The sequence below is a fragment of the Pseudophryne corroboree genome (assembly GCF_028390025.1).
Source record: "Pseudophryne corroboree isolate aPseCor3 chromosome 3 unlocalized genomic scaffold, aPseCor3.hap2 SUPER_3_unloc_6, whole genome shotgun sequence".
Taxonomy (NCBI): Eukaryota; Metazoa; Chordata; class Amphibia; order Anura; family Myobatrachidae; genus Pseudophryne; species Pseudophryne corroboree.
The window spans coordinates 3,800,626-3,817,872 of record NW_026967552.1 but is presented as its reverse complement, the minus strand read 5'-3'; the positions used below and the strand labels follow the sequence as shown (position 1 = coordinate 3,817,872).

At 48.9% G+C, this 17,247-nt stretch overlaps 1 long non-coding RNA gene across 1 annotated transcript; it reads left to right on the top strand.

Moving 5' to 3' along the window:
• Positions 1–424: 424 nt before the first annotated feature.
• On the top strand, positions 425–17,001 carry LOC134984488 (uncharacterized). The gene is made up of 4 exons (XR_010191754.1): positions 425–538; positions 3,583–3,773; positions 5,506–5,607; positions 16,848–17,001. It is a non-coding gene; the product is annotated as an uncharacterized LOC134984488 (long non-coding RNA).
• Positions 17,002–17,247: the final 246 nt, after the last annotated feature.

Here is a 17,247-nt window from a genome sequence, read left to right as displayed (position 1 = left end):
CTGCTCCCCCTGTATAGTATTAATAACAGAACACCACAGGCTGCTCCCCCTGTATAATAATAATAACAGGACACCACAGGCTGCTCCCCTGTATAATAATCATAGGGCACCACAGGCTGCTCCCCCTGTATAGTAAGGCGCCATTACCTGATCTCGGCACGGACACTGGGAAGCTGCAGCAGTCGATGAAAACTCACATCCTGTATGTGGAACGCACAGTCCGGAAGTAAGGTGGAACGCACAGGCAGGAAGTAGGGCATGGATTGGCAAAAGCTGCTTACTGGTTACTGCCCCTCCCCTCGTACACCCCTCCCAAAGCCCCGCTCTCTGTAAAGACTATAAAGTCCTCAGTGCAGGAGGCCGGCGGCCATTTTCTTGTAGACCAGTCCGGCATCAGCTGTAGCAGCAATAGGTTCCCTGGCCATGTAGTGACGTCAGGAGCGGCGCCCATTTTCCCCTGGTCTGAGCTCCGCCTTCCTTCTATCATTCCCACAAGGCAGCAGGAGCAGAGAGCAGCCATTGCTGTGTCTGGCAGCAGGTAATGATATTATTATTATTATTCTATAGGCTGAGCAGCTCTGGTGTCAGGTTCTGTACTACAGGGGGAGCAGCCTCTGGTGCCTTGTTATAGTGCAGCTGGAGCAGCCTCTGGTGCTGCACTATCCCTGTACAGGTGACTGACACTCTAGTGTCCTATTACTGTAATACAGGTGGCGCAGACCCCGCCGTTACCGTAATACAGGTGGAGCAGACCCCGCCGTTACCGTAATACAGGTGGAGCAGACCCCGCCGTTACCGCATACCTCCCAACATGACCCTCTGGACTTTTCTCTTGATTTATGATTGCCAGCACCTTTGTTGAACAGGTTAATGGATAAGAAAGGTGTTTCACCACAGGTGATGGCAATCATACATTACCAGGAAAGTCCAGGAACAGAGAATTTTCTCCCTCATGGAGAGGGTCAGGTAGGCAAGTATGCGCAGACCCCGCCGTTACCGTGATACAGGTGGAGCAGACCCCGCAGTTACCATAATACAGGTGGCGCAGACCCCGCCATTTCCGTGATACAGGTGGTGCAGACCCCGCCGTTACCGTTATTCTATACATATAATGGCATTGTACTATACAGGGGAGCGCTCTGTGTTGTCCTACTCTACAGGGGGAGTGACCTGTGTTGCCCTTTTATACAGGGGGAGGTGCCTGTGGTGTCGTGTTACTATTATTATATAGGGTGAGCGGCATGTATTGTCTTTCAATACAGAAGGAGTGACCTGTGTTGTCATAATATACAGGGGTAGCATCCTGTGCTGTCATAGTATACAGGAGGAGCGGCCTGTGTTGTCATAATATACAGGTGTAGCATCCTGTGATGTCATAGTATACAGGGGGAGCGGCCTGTGTTGACATAATATACAGGGGGAGCAGCCTGTGTTGTCATAGTATACAGGAGGAGCGGCCTGTGTTGTCATAAAATACAGGGGGTAGCATCCTGTGCTGTTATAGTATACTGGCGTAGCATCCTGTGCTGTTATAGTATACAGGAGGAGCGGCCTGTGTTGTCATAATATACAGGGGGAGCTGCCTGTGTAATCACAATATACAAGGGTAGCATCCAAAGTATACAGGGGGAGTGGCCTTTGTTGTCATAATAGACAGGAGGGGTAGCCTGTGTTGTTATAATATACAGGGCTAGCATCATGTGTTGTCATAATATAAAGGGGGAGCTGCCTGTGTTGACATAGTATACAGGGGGAGCAGTCTGTGCTGTCATAGTATACAGGGGAAGCGGCCTGTGTTGTCATAATAGACAGGAGGAGTGGCCTGTGTTGTCAATATACAGGGGTAGCATCATTATAACACAACGAATGAGCCGGAATTCACATTATAGCACACTGAATGAGTCGACATTTACATTGTAGCACACTGAATGAGCCAAAATTCACATTATAGCACACTGAATGACCCGAAATTCACATTGTAGCACACTGAATGACCCAAAATTCACATTGTAGCACACTGAATGAGCCGAAATTCACATTATAGCACACCGAATGAGCCGACATTCACATTGTAGCACACTGAATGAGCCGACATTCACATTATAGCACACTGAATGACCCGAAATTCACATTATAGCACACTGACTGAGCAAAAATTCACATTGTAGCACACTGAATGAGCCGAAAAATTCACATTGTAGCACACTGAATGAGCCGAAAAATTCACATTATAGCACACTGAATGAGACGAAACTCACATTGTAGCACACTGAATGATCCAAAATTCACATTACAGCACAGTGAATGATCCGAAATTCACATTGTAGCACACTGTATGAGCTGATATTCACATTGTAGCACACTGAATGAGCCAAAACTCACATTATAGCACACTGAATGAGCCGAAATTCACCTTGTAGCACACTGAATGAGCCGAAATTCACCTTGTAGCACACTGAATGAGCCGAAATTCACCTTGTAGCACACTGAATGAGCCGAAATTCACCTTGTAGCACACTGAATGAGCCGAAATTGTGACAGCAGGGACAGCCAGAGTGACGACAGGGAGAGAGACAGTGACGACAGGGAGAGAGACAGTGACAACAGGGACAGTGACGACAGGGACAGTGACGACAGGGAGAGTGACGACAGTGATGACAGGGAGAGTGACGACAGTGACAGCAGGGAGAGAGGTGACAGCAGGGGAACATTACCTTTATTTGTTGCTGGCAGCAGTGAGCGGTGGGCTGCTGGCGACGTCGGGCGGCTAGTGGCTGGCACCAGGCGGCTGGTGGCTGGCGGCTGGCGGCGGTGAGCGGCTGTGAACTACTACAGTGCTCTACACAGCCGCTGGCCGCCGCGCAGGGACGGGGAGCACCATGTGCAGCAGGATGGCCACTTCCCTCGCCTCCTGCGGCACTTTCATGGGCCCACTTCCGGGTCAGTGGAAGAAGTGGCGGGGTATACCATACCGCCGTATACTACCTCATTTCCACCACTGAATAGTAATAATACAGGGACATGACTGGGGAGGTGAGGGGATCTGGGAATGTCACAGTGACATCACTTATATCTATAGTAATAATACAGGGACATGACTAGGGAGGTGAGGGGATCTGGGAGTGTCACAGTGACATCACTTATTTATTTATTTATTAACAGTTTCTTATATAGCGCAGCATATTCCGTTGCGCTTGCACTTATATCTATACTTATAATACAGGGACATGTCTGGGGAGGAGAGGGGCTCTGGGAGCGTCACAGTTACATGAGTTATATCTATAGTAATAATATAGGGAAATGACTGGGGAGGTGAGGGGGATCTGGGAGCATCACTGTGACATCACTTATATCAATAGTAATAATACAGGGACATAACTGGGGAGGTGAGGGGATCTGGGAGCGTCACAGTGACATCACTTATATCTATAATATTAATACAGGGACATGACTGGGAAGTTGAGATGATCTGGGAGTGTCACAGTGAAATCACTTATATCTATAGCAATAGTACAGGGACATGACTGGGAGCTGAGGGGATGTGGTAGTATTTACAGTGATAGTGTCTCCCCCATTTCGCAGGATTAAACAGTAGTGAAGAATATATCCTGTGAGCGTGAGACACCCAGCAGCCATCCTCTTGTGTCAGGAGGACTGAGAAGGACCCAGAGCCCAATCACGGTTCCTCCACCTCACTCACTATACATGAGAGACACAGTGACGAGAAGATCCTTGAACTCACTAACAAGATCATTCAGCTGCTGACTGGAGAGGTGACTGCTGGGAATGGGACATTATACAGTAACACCAGGGGATGTGTCTGGGTGATGACTGGAGAGGTGACTGCTGGGAATGGAGCATTATACAGTAACACCAGGTAATGTGTCTGGGTGATGACTGGAGAGGTGACTGCTGGGAATGGAGCATTATACAGTAACACCGGGGGACGTGTCTGGGTGACTACTGGAGAGGTGACTTCTGGGAATGGGACATTATACAGTAATACCAGGGGATGTGTCTGGGTGATGACTGGAGAGGTGACTGCTGGGAATGGGGCATTATACAGTAACACCGGGGGACGTGTCTGGGTGATGACAGGAGAGGTGACTGCTGGGAATGGGGTCATTATACAGTAACACCGGGGGATGTGTCTGGTTGATGACTGGAGAGGTGACTGCCGGGAATGGCACATTATACAGTAACACCAGAGGATGTGTCTGGGTAATGACTGGAGAGGTGACTGCTGGGAATGGGACATTATACAGTAACACCGGGGGACGTGTCTGGGTGACTACTGGAGAGGTGACTGCTGGGAATGGGCCATTAAACAGTAACACCAGGGGATGTATCTGGGTGATGACTGGAGAGGTGACTGCTAGGAATGGAGCATTATACAGTAACACTGGGTAATTTGTCTGGGTGATGACTGGAAAGGTGACTGATGGGAATGGGACATTATACAGTAACACCGGGGGATGTGTCTGGGTGATGACTGGAGAGGTGACGGCTGGGAATGAGGCATTATACAGTAACACCAGGGGATGTGTCTGGGTGATGACTGGAGAGGTGACTGCTGGGAATGGGACATTATACAGTAACACCAGGGGATGTGTCTAGGTGATGACTGGAGAGGTGACTGCTGGGAATGGGACATTATACAGTAACACCAGGGGACGTGTCTGGGTGGTGACTAGAGAGGTGACTGCTTGGAATGGGGCATTATACAGTAACACCAGGGGATGTGTCTGGTGATGAATGGAGAGGTGACTGCTGGGAATGGGGCATTATACAGTAACACCGGGGGACGTGTCTGGGTGATGACTGGAGAGTGACTTCTGGGAATGGAGCATTATACAGTAACACCAAGTAATGTGTCTGGGTGATGACTGGAGAGGTGACTGCTGGGAATGGAACATTATACAGTAACACCGGGGGACGTGTCTGGGTGATGACTGGAGAGGTGACTGCTGGGAATGGGGTCATTATACAGTAACACCAGGGGTTGTGTCTGGGTGATGACTGGAGAGGTGACTGCTGGGAATGGGACATTATACAGTAACACCGGGGGATGTGTCTGGGTGATGACTGGAGAGGTGACTGCTGGGAATGGGACATTATACAGTAACACCGGGGGATGTGTCTGGGTGATGACTGGAGAGGTGACTGCTGGGAATGGGACATTATACAGTAACACCAGGGGATGTGTCTGGTTGATGACTGGAGAGGTGACTGCCGGGAATGGCACATTATACAGTAACACCAGAGGATGTGTCTGGGTGATGACTGGAGAGGTGACTGCTGGGAATGGGGAATTATACAGTAACACCAGGGGATGTGTCTGGGTGATGACTGGAGAGGTGACTGCTGGGAATGGGACATTATACAGTAACACCAGGGGATGTGTCTGGGTAATGACTGGAGAGGTGACTGCTGGGAATGGGACAACACACATCATCTGATAATCACATATATACACTGTACTCAGTCACTATGTGTCTCCTACAGATGGGCCCAGTAACAGAGATACCCCAGAGAGATGTCTCCGTCCTCTGTATTCCCAGGACTGTACAGAGGAGAATCACAGGATCCCTCAGGAGGATCAGGTAGGTGGGATTTAGGGTCTCCCCAATATACCAAAGTGACTGACACTATATGATCTGTAGAGGAGCTGTGTGTCTTATACACTGATATTATACTGTTTCAGCTCAGTTTAATTAGACTGTATGCAAATGTCATTATAGTGTTGTGGTTTTTTTTTCTGCTGCAGGGTACACTGGGTTCCACAGGGAATAACATCAGGGTGTAGAGTAGGATCTTGATCCGAGGCACCAACAGGCTAAAAGCTGTGACTGTTCCCAGAGTGCATAGCGCCGCCTCCTCTATAACCCCGCCTCCGCTATAACCCCGCCTCTGTGCACAGGAGCTCAGTTTTGTAGTTGGTGCCATGCAGTGCAGGCATACAACAGGCTGCTCCCTCCCTCAGAAGAGTTTTTTTAAGTGAAAAATGAAGACTTCAACGGCTGCAGCAGAGACACTGAGTGTCACATGTCACTCAGACATCTCCTGCTGCCGCTCCATCTCCTCCCCCAGCGGCGCTGTACACTCCCGCGCCCTGGTTGACGGGTACCTGCAGCGGAAGCTCCGGTTTCCTCCAGTCAGTCACACACCCCGCTGCAGCTCTCCAGGATCCCATGGTCGCACTCAGGGAGGAGGTAAGAGGGTCCACCAGACGGGACCAGCTGGAAACCGCGATCCGGCGTGGGTGGTTGGAGGCGGGCCGCGCGTGCTGGCATGGACACTGTGGTAGTACAGGGACCTCACTAGACCACCAGGGCAAGGGCACAGGTCGGTTTTACTAAAAACCGTTTGCTACATGGCCCGCAGTACCCGGTGGGGAAGTCCAGCAAGGGGATAAGACTCTGACCTGTATCCCCTCCCCCAGCCCCAGGGCGCCATTTAGAGTGAATGTTCCCACCCTGGAGCTGCATCCCCCTCTCTCTCTCTCTCTCTCTCTCTCTCTTTCCCTCTCTCTCTCTCTCTCTCTCTCTCTCTCTCTCTCTGCCTGTCAGCATTTGGGCACCATTTCTAGCAAGCTGAGCTGATCCTGGGACTGTTTGGGTAAATCCTCCTCTGTAAAGCCGCCTGCATGTCAGCGCTGTGCATATTACAGGACACACAAGTGTTCTACATGTCTGGTGACAGTGTCAGGGTGTGTACTCACGCTGAGATTTTTTTCTTCCGATTCTGACTATATAGTCAGAATTGGAAGAAAAGTTAGTGCAGATCGCAAGGTGACAATCTCGATTCGATGCTGATGCGCGGTCCCGCGTGGTCGTCATCGAAAGAAAAGAGAGACTGTGCAGGCAAGTATAGAAGAGAGAGTCAAAATTGACACTTAGCCAAAATCACACATAGCCAGTATTGCAGGCACACTCATTATGTGCGATACTGACTATTTGCCGACCCAGCCCCTGTCGCATAGTGAGAATCAGGCATAGCCCGAGTCTCACAATGTGTACACACCCTTAGTTAAGAGAGTGCATTTAGTTGTTATATAGTACAAGTACCCTGTGATATACATCCAGTCTTTACTGTGCATTGTTATATCTATTGAGTGTATAGCTGTACTTAGTGTTGCTTTGTATTGCTAGTCCAGTGCAGTTTTATTGCATGTTATAATTTCTGCATTGTACAATGTGACTCTGTGGGGTAAATTTACTAACATTCGTAATTTTCGGAAAAAGGTCAAAGTTCAATCACGAATGACATCGAAAGTGTAAAACTGCAACTTTTTGAATTGATTACGACTAATTTACTAAGCTGTCGTATTCGGGTTTTTCTTTTCTTCCGATGTCGATGTCATTCGTGTTTTTTTTATGTTTTTTACGGCAGTGATTAGCAAAACACTGCCGACTTTTTTACAATTAATCTCGGCCGGATCTGTGTGATCCGTGCTGGTGTTCATTTTTTTTTTTTTTTTAAATTAAACACTGTAAAATCTAAATAAAAAATTGCGTGGGGTCCCCCCTCCTAAGCATAACCAGCCTCGGGCTCTTTGAGCCGATCCTGGTTGCAAAAATATGGGGAAAAAAATGACAGGGGTTCCCCCATATTTAAGCAACCAGCATCGGGCTCTGCGCCTGGTCCTGGTCCCAAAAATACGGGGGACAAAAAGAGTAGGGGTCCCCCGTATTTTTAAAACCAGCACCGGGCTCCACTAGCTGGACAGATAATGCCACAGCCGGGGGTCACTTTTATATAGTGCCCTGCGGCCGTGGCATCAAAAATCCAACTAGTCACCCCTGGCCGGGGTACCCTGGGGGAGTGGGGACCCCTTCAATCAAGGGGTCCCCCCCCCCCAGCCACCCAAGGGCCAGGGGTGAAGCCCGAGGCTGTCCCCCCCCATCCAGTGGGCTGCGGATGGGGGGGCTGATAGCCTTTGTTGTAAATGAAAAGATATTGGCCCTCATTCCGAGTTGATCGCTCGCAAGGCGATTTTAGCAGAGTTACACACGCTAAGCCTACGCCTACTGGGAGTGAATCTAAACTTCTTAAATGTGCGACCGATGTATGCGCAATATTGCGATCACAAACGAGTTAGCAGTTTTTGAGTAACTCCAGACTTACTCTGCCTGTGCGATCAGTTCAGTGCTTTTCGTTCCAGTCTGACGTCATAAACACACCCAGCGTTCGCCCAGGCACTCCCACCGTTTCCCCGGCCACTCCTGCGTTTTTGCCGGAAACGGTAGCGTTTTCAGCCACACGCCCATAAAACGCCGTGTTTCCGCCCAGTAACACCCATTTCCTGTCAATCACATTACGATCGCCGGAGCGATGAAAACACCGTGAGTAAAAGTACTTTCTTCTTAGTAAAGTTACTTGGCGCAGTCGCAGTGCGAACTTTGCGCATGCGCTCTAAGCGGAATTTCACTGCGATGCGATGAAAAACTCAGAGCGAACAACTCGGAATGAGGGCCATTGTTTTTAGTAGCAGTACTACAAGGCCCAGCAAGCCTCCCCCGCATGCTGGTACTTGGAGAACCACAAGTACCAGCATGCGGCGGAAAAACGGGCCCGCTGGTACCTGTAGTACTACTACTAAAAAAATACCCCAAAAAAGACAAGACACACACACCGTGAAAGTATAATTTTATTACATACATACACACATACATACATACTTACCTTAAGTTCCCACGCAGGTTGGTCCTCTTCTCCAGTAGAATCCAAGGGGTACCTGTTGAAGAAATTATACTCACGAGATCCAGGGGTCCAGGCTCCTCGGGGAATCCAAGTGTAATCCACGTACTTGCATAAAAAAACAAAACGGTGTCCCGACCACGAACTAAAAGGGGACCCATGTTTTCACATGGGTCACCTTTCCACGAATGCCAGAAACCCACTTTGACTTCTGTCTAAGTGGGTTTCTTCAGCCAATCAGGGAGCGCCACGTTGTAGCACTCTCCTGATCAGCTGTGTGCTCCTGTCCTAACTGACAGGCGGCACACGGCAGTGTTACAATGTAGCGCCTATGCGCTACATTGTAACCAATGCTGGGAACTTTCTGCTCAGCGGTGACGTCACTTTAGGTCAACCGCAGGGCAGAAAGTTCCCAGCATTGGTTACAATGTAGCGCATAGGCGCTACATTGTAACACTGCCGTGTGCTGCCTGTCAGTGAGGACAGGAGCACACAGCTGATCAGGAGAGTGCTACAACGTGGCGCTCCCTGATTGGCTGAAGAAACCCACTTAGACAGAAGTCAAAGTGGGTTTCTGGCATTCGTGGAAAGGCGACCCATGTGAAAACATGGGTCCCCTTTTAGTTCGTGGTCGGGACACCGTTTTGTTTTTTTATGCAAGTACGTGGATTACACTTGGATTCCCCGAGGAGCCTGGACCCCTGGATCTCGTGAGTATAATTTCTTCAACAGGTACCCTTGGATTCTACTGGAGAAGAGGACCGACCTGCGTGGGAACTTAAGGTAAGTATGTATGTATGTGTGTATGTATGTAATAAAATTATACTTTCACGGTGTGTGTGTCTTGTCTTTTTTTGGGTATTTTTTTAGTAGTAGTACTACAGGTACCAGCGGGCCCGTTTTTCCGCCGCATGCTGGTACTTGTGGTTCTCCAAGTACCAGCATGCGGGGGAGGCTTGCTGGGCCTTGTAGTACTGCTACTAAAAACAATATATTTTCTTTGACAACAAAGGCTATCAGCCCCCCCATCCGCAGCCCATTGGATGGGGGGGGACAGCCTCGGGCTTCACCCCTGGCCCTTGGGTGGCTGGGGGGGGGGACCCCTTGATTGAAGGGGTCCCCACTCCCCCAGGGTACCCCGGCCAGGGGTGACTAGTTGGATTTTTGATGCCACGGCCGCAGGGCACTATATAAAAGTGACCCCCGGCTGTGGCATTATCTGTCCAGCTAGTGGAGCCCGGTGCTGGTTTTAAAAATACGGGGGACCCCTACTCTTTTTGTCCCCCGTATTTTTGGGACCAGGACCAGGCGCAGAGCCAATGCTGGTTGCTTAAATATGGGGGAACCCCTGTCAATTTTTTCCCCATATTTCTGCAACCAGGATCGGCTCAAAGAGCCCGAGGCTGGTTATGCTTAGGAGGGGGGACCCCACGCAATTTTTTTGTGAAAAATAAGCACTTTCCCACCCCTTCCCACTGATATACATGCACGGATCTCATGGATCCGTGCATGCCTATCCAATCACGGAAAAAAAAAGCAGGTCTGATTTTTTTTAGCACTTTTTTTACGAGTTGTAATTTTTCACGGCAGTGTTTGTTTTTTATTGCTTTGCACTTCTTAGTAAATGACCGAGATTCATACTTAAACAGGCGTATTTTGACCGATGGTGTATTCATTCGTGATTTTTACCTTGAACTACAAATAAATTACGAATGCCCTCATCACTGCCGTGATTTGAGTTTAGTAAATTACCGAGATGACACTTTGATGAAAAAACGGCATCTCGGTCAAAATCGGGAGCTTAGTAAATTTACCCCTGTGTGTGCATATAGCTGCTGTGTGATATCTACTCTGTGTATCTCACTCATACTGCTATCCCTATATTCTGTACCCTGAGGGGGCTAAGTGCGTCAGGGTTATTGTTTAATATAGGCAGTTCACAGGATATGCTTATTGTGTATTTTTCTGTGTGATTTTTAGTCACCATATACCTCTTGAATCCCCTGGTTGTGCTGATACACTGCACAGGGGGTTCTTGTCAGGTATTGTGCTGCTGATATTGTACTGTGTTGCCTTGCATTGAGCTTTCAGATATGTCAGCTACAGAGGGCAATGGTGCTGGGGCTGATCCCACAGTGCGTGGTGGTGACGCTGCAGACACGTTAGAGGAAAACATAGAAGCAGAGGGTTCAGGTTCTGGGGGTTCCTTACCCCCCCCCCCATTGGGACCGTAGCAACGGGGGTTCAAAATGACCCACCTTGGGCTACATTCTCCACGTTATAAAGTACGCTGGTAACTAAATTTACGCCCCCTATGGGACCTCATGTGCTGGTACAACTGCTTATGGTCCCTGCGGTTAATCCGCCATGGGCAGATCACCTGTCTCAGTTACTCAGTTATAGCAATTGAACCAATCACTGACTAAACAGAAATCTAATCCTTGCCCGCCTAAGACCAAGGGGTCCTCTAAGTGGGCCATTACTTCCTCACAATCCACCCACGTCCCAGACACCTCGTCTGATGAGGATGGCGTCTATACGGACCCCACAGACGCTGATCCAGATAATTCTGATGGGGAATCTGTCACACAGGTGGATGTTCCTGACTTGTTGGAGGCTATCAGGCTAATTCTTCAAATTACTGATGACCCAGAGCCTGACGCTGCCTCTAAGAAACCGGACAGATTTAAACGTCAGAAAGTCGTTAAACAAGTTTGACCACATGCTGGCTCGCTATCTCCACGCTGCTGAGCTAAGTAAGAATTGGGAAACACCCCCGCTGGTGGATTCACAGGTGGTGCGGCTGGTGGTATCCGCAGCTCTGCCTGTAACTACCGTCTTGTCTCTGAAAGAACTGACGGATAAGCGTGTGGAGGGTTGTTTAAAGGCGATTTACACCCTAGCAGTAGCTGTGTATCGGCCCACTCTTGGGCTGGAGAGTCTATTGAAGCGTGGGCTCAGGAGGTGGAAGCGGTGCTGCCTTCCAACTTTTTTGATATTGCTAGACAATGTCTATCGTATATTGTCACAGCTTCTCATTACATTAAGAGGGCGGCTTCTGATGCCGTTATTCTGGCGGCCAAGGCTTCTACTATGTCCATTTTGGCTCGCCGAATTCTTTGATTATGATCCTGGTCTGTGGATCTGGATTGTAAGAAAGCCCTGGATGTGCTCACTTTTAAGGGAGACATTCTTTTTGGAGAAGACCTCAACAAGATAGTGGCTGACTTAGCGTCTGCTAAAACAGCGTGTCTACCTAGTACTGCTCCTTTGGTACTGAAGGCTAAGAGTACTTCCTTTCGTCCTTCAGGGAAAGCAAAAGGTCAGGCGTACCCGAAACAGGCTCGTACTTCCAAACCCACTAAGCCCAAACCTTAATGGGCTTGGGCTGCCCGTCAGCCTGCTGCATGACGGGGCGGGCCTCCCTCTGGGGGATCCCAGAGTGGGGGGCAGACTTCTAGGGTTTACCCAGGAATGGTTGAAGACCACTTCCGATGCCTTGATACACTCAAGGTTACGCCGTATCCTTCAAAAGTCATCCCCCTCATCTATTTTGCCTGACAGACGTCCCTTCGGATCAGGTGAAGGCAAAAACTCTTCTTTCTGTGGTACAGTCCCTCCTGGACAGGTGCCTCTGGTTCAGAGAGGCAAGGGGTACTATTCACTGCTGTTCCTAGTCCCAAAACCGAATGGGTCCTCTTGGCCCAGTCTCAACATCAAGTCCTTGAACAAATATTTGAGATTCTCCAAGTTTCGTATGGAAACTCTCCGCTCTATTGTTCTGGCCTTGGAGCTCGGGGATTATATGGTCTCCCTGGACATACAGGATGTTTACCTGCATATTCGTATAGCAATGTCGCATCAGTAGTACCTGAGGTTTGCTGTTGGCAACCTCCATTACCAATTTCGGGCGTTACCTTTTGGTTTGACCAGGGCCCTGCGAGTCTTCACCAAGGTCATGGCGGTAATGACGGCTGTACTCCGCCGTCAAGGGGTCAGGATCCTACCGTAGCTGGACAAGTTGTTGATCCTGGCGAATTCCCCAGAAATTCTCCTATGCCACATAGATATGATGCTCCAGTTTCTGCAAGTCCATGGGTGCCTCATCAACTGGAAGAAATCTTCCCTGGTCCCTGCTCAGAGCATGGTGCACCTGGGGGCGTTGATGGACACTCAAAACCAGTGGTTGTTCTTGTCTCAGGAGAATGTCCTGAAGCCTCAGGACAGGATTTAATGCTTTCTATCTCATCCGCAAGTGTCGATACATTCGGCGATGCAAGTGCTAGGTCTCATGGTGTCTACATTCGACATGGTGGAGTACGCTCAATTCCATTTCCGCCCTCTGCAGAAATTGGTACTTGCCATGTGGGATGGCCTCCCTCACCGGATCAGGTCTCATATGATCTCCTTGTCTCCAGAGGTCCGTCTGTCACTAAGCTGGTGGCTGCAGGACCAACGATTGAGCAGGGGTCGTCCCCTCTGGATCTCCAACTGACTGGGTCCTTCTGACGATGGATGCCAGTCTGAGAGGTTGGGGCGTGGTTTTGGAGCATCAGTTCCTTCAGGGTCAGTGAACCAAGGAGGAGTCTCATCTCCCGATTTAAACATTCTGGAACTGCAGGCGGTGTTCAATGCACTGAACTTGGCCCAGCAGCTGATACAGAACAGACCTGTTCAAGTACAGTCGGACAACGCCACCATGGTGGCGTACATAAATCGTCAAGATGGCACTCGAAGCCGCATGGCAATGAGGGAAGTATCAATGATTCTTCAGTGTGCGGAACGCCATCTGCCAGTTATATTGGCAGTGTTCATTCAGGGGGTCCTAAACTGGGAAGCAGACTTCCTCAGTCGTCAAGATGTACACGCCGGAGAGTGGAGCCTCCATCCAGAAGTATTTCAACTCCTTGTGGACAAATAGGGCCTCCCAGATGTGGACCTGATGGCGTCTTGACACAATCACAATTTTCCGGTGTGGCCGGAGAGACTAGCCAGCCACACGTGTAATGGCGTCTGCGGCATTGAAGGGGTTAACCCTCATGCCCGGCGCCATGTTGCGGACAATAGGCGCTTGGCGTCACTGTTAAATGTACTTACGGCGCTGGGCACGGACTGTTTAAAAGTTTGTTTAATGATGTGTTTTAACATGTCATATGTAGTGCTCTGTGCACCATTGCAGGAATGCATGTTTAAATGTATTTATTTTATATTCAAGACAGGCTCAGTGTATATTTAAAGGGAAACACGTGTTTAAATGAAAAGTATTTAAAGAGGAAAATGCACTTACTCTTATAGATGTCTGAATAATCATCTCTTATCCTCTGGAAATAGGAAGTGGCATGCTAATGGCCCTGTCCTAGCAGAGAGGTGTGAAGGACAATGCCTTTTGATGTGTAAGTGCCTTAGAGAGAGATGTAATCACTGGGTCTATGGGCTTGGAACTTGTTTCATGTACCTGATTTAATTGATATACAATCCCTGAATGGCAGATGCAGGAAGGAAGACTGTTTGTTTGTATTGTAGCCTTTCCTGTTGTAATCTCAAACACTGGGATTGCCTGGAGATGTAAATGAGACAGAAACATTTGTATTTTGAAGCTATGTGATAAATTTATCAATAGTGAATGTTAATCTGATACCAAACGTTGTCTGTGTGACAGGAAGGAGGATATTGTTTTATTGCACTTATCTCCTTTTGAAATGTAATTCATTTATTGGTATTTTGTAAAATAACCTGATTGGTTGGAGAAGACAGGGAGGGCTTACCCCCCTGTGGTACTGTGTGGAAAATTGACATAAAAAGGAGGCCTGCGTGCCTCCAGTGTTGTAATTGTAGCATCTTATTCTGTTGGAACATCTTGCTGTATGCTGTTGCCCCTAGCAATAGGGAAGAGTTCTCTTTAGAACTATTGAGCAAATAAATATCATTTGCCTCAAGAAGACTGCGTCATCTTGTGACCTACAGGGTTATGCCAAACATAGCCCCGTCCTCCGGCTGTCCAGGGAAGCACCTAACGTCTCCAAGTTCCGCCTTCCGCCACCTACCGGTAGAGGCCTAGCAAGTGGCTAGTGGGGATTCGTCAACACCACACAGGTGTGATAAGGCAGTGCGTCAGCACATACAGAGCAGAACCGTGGTTCCAAACGCCGTGGCAAGTTAGGAGTTTGGTGGTGGCAGCATAAACCCGCCCACAACGCAGTGGGTGGAGTCAGTAACAGGTGGTTAATGGCGGTAAGCGGGAATCCCCTATGTGGTCAGGCCTTGTGTGACTTGACCTTCCATTCTGTGCGCAGCCGACGGGACGCGAAAGCGGTGAGTGCTTTCGTACGGGACCGTCCTGTCACATCCGGTCTTCGTGACAAGGGATCCTCAAGCAGCGTTCGTGGACGCATTGGCAGTTCCATGGAACTTTCAGCTGCCATACGTGTTCCCTCCGTTGTCACTCCTGCCCAGAGTAATAAGGAAGTTCAAGCAAGAAGGAGGAATCCTACTTCTGATCGCTCCAGTGTGGCCCAGACGGCATTGGTTCTCAGACCTTCAGGGTCTATTGATAGAGCGTCCTCTTCTACTTCCCCAGTGCCCAGATCTCCTGGTTCAGGACCCCTGTGTATATCAGGATTTGGCCCAGTTAGCTTTGACGGCGTGGCTCTTGGAGCTTCCATTATGAGGGCTAAAGGATTTTCTGAGGGGGTCATTCAAACCATGTTGAAGGCCTGGAAACCGGTTTCTGCTTTGGTTTATCATAGGGTTTGGAATTCTTACTTTGCTTGGTGCACCACTAACAATCATAATGCTTACAAATTTAGTACGGCCAAACTTTTGGCCTTTCTACAACAGGGCCTGGACTTGGGCCTTCATCTGGCCTCCATCAAGGTTCATATTTCTGCCTTGTCGGTTTGGTTGCAGAGGAAAATTGCGACTCTACCTGATGTTCATACATTCACTCAGGGTGTTTTGCAGATTCAACCTCCATACGTCCCGCATGTGGCTCCTTGGGACTTGTCTGTGGTTCTGGAGGCATTACAAGGGTCTCCGTTTGAGCCTCTTGAATTTACAGACCTTAAGTGGCTTTCTCTTAAGGTATTGTTTTTGCTGGCTATTGCCTATGCTAGACGGGTGTCAGATTTGGGTACCTTGTCTTGTAGGTCCCCATATCTGATTTTTCACCGTTAACGGGTGGTTCATAGAGCACGTCCCGGGTACCTACCTAAGGTGGTTTCTTCTTTCCACCTTAATCAGGAGATTGTGGTTCCGGCCTTTGCCTTTCCTGAATTGTCTTCCAAAGAGCGGTCTTTGGATGTGGTACGTATCTATGTGAAGAGAACTGCCTCCATTCGGAAGTCTGATTCTCTCTTTGTACTGTTTGGTTTTCACAAATGTGGCTGTCCTGCTCACAAGCGGACCTTGGCCAGATGGATTAGAATGGTGATTGCACATGCTTATGTACAGGCTGGTCGTCCAACTCCTGCGACTATCAATGCCCATTCTACTCTGTCTGTTGGACCTTCTTGGGCGGCCCGCCGTGGTGCGACCCTTGAACAATTGTGCAAGGTGGGTACTTGGTCCTCAGTGAACACGTTCATAAGGTTCTATGCCTTCGATACTTCCGCCTCCCAGGATGCTTCCTTTGGACGTCGGGTTCTTGTGCCCGCTACAGTGCATCCCCTCCCATGAGGAACTGCTTTGGGACATCCCCGATGTTATTCCCTGTGGAACCCAGTGTACCCCGCAGCAGAAAACGAGATTTATGCTAAGAACTTACAGTTGTTAAATCTTTCTGCGAGGTACACTGAGTTCCACAGGGCGCCCGCCCTGACGCCCTTAGCTTCTTTTGGTTGGTATGGAATTAGCCGCTGACACCCTCTCCTGTGGTGAGTATGTGGTGTATGTGGCTACTAATGATTGTCGTCTCTTTTACCTGCTACTGCATTGGACTGGTTAACAAAAACTGAACTCCTGTGCACGGAGGCGGGGTTATAGAGGAGGCGGCGCAAATCATTCTGGGAACAGTCAAATCTTTTAGCCTGTTGGTGGCTCGTATCAAGATCCTACTCTACGCCCCGATGTTATTCCCTGTGGAACCCAGTGTACCTCGCAGAAAGATTTAACAACAGTAAAATCTTGTTTTTTTGCTTTTTTTTAGGTAGAACGTCTGTCTGATATTAAAACAGAAGATATAAAGGGAGAAGAAGAGACTTATCTAACTGTTATAAAGGAAGAAGATATAGAGGGAGAAGAAGAGACGTATGTGAGGGGTGATCAGCAGTGTAAGGAGGAGGAGATCCCTACAGATATCAGCACAGGTGAGTAATAAACACTTATTACAGAAAAGAGTCACAGTTTCTCCCTGCTCAGTCACTAGAGCAATCTCTTATCCTACACCCTCCTCTGTCAGTACAAACTAATGAGGAATATGTATGTTCTCCGGGGGGAGTCAGGAGCCATCACCTCTATTATACTCCTGCTCTCCCCTCACATCATGTCACTGTGTTACCAGCCCAGAGATCTGACCAGTCTCCTCCCCACACTCTCTGGTGTATCTCATAC